The following is a 2,999-nucleotide window of genomic DNA, read 5'->3' on the forward strand; positions in this document are numbered from 1 at the left end:
TTGTTTCAAAAATAAGACTAAATATTCTGAAAGTGTAGATTAGAAAGTCATAATTAGATCCATAAATTCCACAAAGATAAGGAATTTAAATGAACAATAACCTATGAACTTTATATTTACTTCTGTTGCTTAACCATATGGCTTTTATCTTCAAATATAAAAATGATAGAGCAAAATACATGCATTTAAATAAGAAGAAAGATAGGTTCAGGGTGGTTAAGTGACTCCCATGATCACAGCTAGTCTCATTATTTAGTTGAATAAGCAACCTATCTGTTCACAGTTAAAGAACAATTCTACCCATATTTGATTGGTGGTGGCTGCTGAGCTTAGGCTTTCTGATGTCAGCTGGAGAGGGAAGCAGCATGGACAGTGGTCCCGGCATCAGGGCCTGCCGCCTCTCACCTCAGCATCCAAGCACTCCAGCAGCCACCACAACCCCGAGGGAGGCCGTGAAGTGTGTGGAGGTCGGAGGCTGGAGCTGCAGGTAAGACTTGCCTACTGATCAGTTACACAACCAGTGCATTTCCTGGAGAATATATCCCCACTCTTCTTGACAATGATTCTGGAAAAGTTATAGCAGATGGAAAACTGGTGAATCTGGGTTTATGGATACAGCTGGACAAGAATATGATGACAGATTATGTCCCCTATCCTATCTGTAAACAAATGTATTCTTAGTTGCTTTTGTCTTATGAGTTTGGCATCATTTACAGATATTTGTGCAAAGTGGTATCCTGAAGTGCAACCCCAGGATACCAACACTCCCATCATCCAGGGCTTGATCTTAGGGATGATAAAGATGCAATGGAGAAACTAAGGAGAAGAAGCTGATTCCCATCATGACCCCCAGGGTTTAACCATAGCCAGGTGATCATTGCTGTAAAAGACCTGGGGTGCTCTGTCCTCACACAATGAGTCCTCAAGAGAGTGTGAGATGAAGCTTTTCCAGCAGTCTGGTGCCCACCATCCATCAAGAAGAGAAAGAGAACATTCCTGCTGTTGTAAAACACCTTGAGACAAATGAAAATAGAAACAAAACATTCCAAAATCTATGGGATGTAGTAAAAGCAGTTCTAAGGGGAAAGTTTATAGTAATACAGCCCTACCTCAAGAAATAAGAAAAATCTCAAATAAGCAATCTAACATTACACCTAAAGGAACTAGAAAAAAACAAACAAACAAAAAACAAAACCCAAAGTTAGTAGAAGGAAGGAAATAATAAAGATCAAAATAGAAATAAATGAGATAGGGACTGAAAAAAAACAATAGAAAAGATCAGTGAGTCTAAGAATTGGTTCATTGGAAAGACAACAAAAATTGGGAAAACCTTTAGTGAGACTCACCAAGGAAAAAAGAAAGGGCTCAAATAAAATCAAAATTGAAAGAAAAAAAAAAAATTACATCTAACATGACAGAAAAACAAAGGATCATAAGAGACTGCTATGAACAATCATACACCAACAAATAGGACAAGTTAAAAGAAAGGGATAAATTCCTAGAGACATATGATCTTCCAAGACTGAATCATGATAGAGTAGAAAATCTAAATAGACCAATTACTGGTAAGGATATTGAACCAAAAACTTCCCAACAAATGAAAGTCCAGGAACAGATGGCTTCCATGGTGAAGTTTACTAATATTCAAAGAAGGTTTAACAGCTATATTTCTCAAACTCTACCAAAAAATTGAAGAGGAGGGAACACTTCCAAATTCATTTTATAAGGCCAGCATTAACCTGTTATCAAAACCAGACAAGAACACCACAAAAAAGGAAATTACAGGTCAATATACCTGATGAAAATAGATGCAGAAATCCTCAACAAAATATTAGCAGATTGAATCCAACAATATACTAAAAGGATAAAATACCATGATCAAGTGAGATATATAACCTAGGGATACAAGGATGGTTCAACATCAATAAATCAATTAATGCGATACACCACATTAACAAAATGAAAGATTAAAATCATATGATCATCTCCTTTATGATAAAAATTCTCAACAAAGTGAGCATAGAAGGAACATACCTCAACATAATAAAAGTCATATATGACAAAGCTACAGCTAACATCATATTTAACAATGAAAAGCTGATAGTTTTTCCTCTAATATCAGGGGAAAAAAAAAAAAAAAGACGTCCACTGTCACCAATTTTAATCAACATAGTATTGGAAATCCTAACCACAAAAATTAGACAAGAAAGAAAGAAAGGAAGAAAGAAAGAAAGAAAGGAAGGAAGGAAGGAAGGAAGGAAGGAAGGAAGGAAGGAAGGAAGGAAGGAAGGGAGAAAGAAAGAAAGAAAAGAAGGAAGGAAGGAGGGAAGGAAGGAAGGAAAGAAGAAAGAAAGAAAGAAAGGCCATCCAAATTGGAAAGGAAAAAAGAGAACAGTCACTATTTGCAGATAACATCATACAATATGTAGAAAACCTTAAAGATGTCACCAAAAAACTGTTAAAACTAATAAATGAATTTAGTGAAGTTGCAGGATACAAAATAAACATACAGAAATCTGTTTATTTTCTATATACTAATAATGAAATATCAAAAGAGAAGTTAAGAAAAAAATCTCATTTACAATTTCATCAAAAAGAATAAAATATCTAGAAATAATTTTAACCAAGGAGGTAGAAGACCTGTATACTGAAAACTATAAAACACTGGTAAAGGAAATTGAATAAGACACAGATATATGAAAGGGTATTCTGTATTCATAGATTACAATTAATATTGTTAAAATGTTCATACTAGCCAAAGAAATCTACAGATTTCATGCAATCCATACCAAAATATCAATGGCATATTTCACAGAACTAGGACAAATAGTTGTAAAATTTGTATGGAACCACAAAAGACCCTGAATAGCCAAAGCAATCTTGAGAAAGAAGAACAAAGCTGGAGGAAACATGCTCCCTGATTTCAAACTATACTACAAAACTACGGTAGTCAAAACAGTATAATACTGGCATACAAACAGACACATAGATCAACAAAA

General features: G+C 34.8%; 1 pseudogene; it reads left to right on the forward strand.

Moving 5' to 3' along the window:
• Nucleotides 1-365: 365 nt before the first annotated feature.
• On the forward strand, nucleotides 366-1,008 carry LOC118905038 (annotated as a pseudogene).
• Nucleotides 1,009-2,999: the final 1,991 nt, after the last annotated feature.

The sequence above is a fragment of the Balaenoptera musculus genome, chromosome 12 (genome assembly GCF_009873245.2).
Source record: "Balaenoptera musculus isolate JJ_BM4_2016_0621 chromosome 12, mBalMus1.pri.v3, whole genome shotgun sequence".
Lineage (NCBI taxonomy): Eukaryota > Metazoa > Chordata > Mammalia > Artiodactyla > Balaenopteridae > Balaenoptera > Balaenoptera musculus.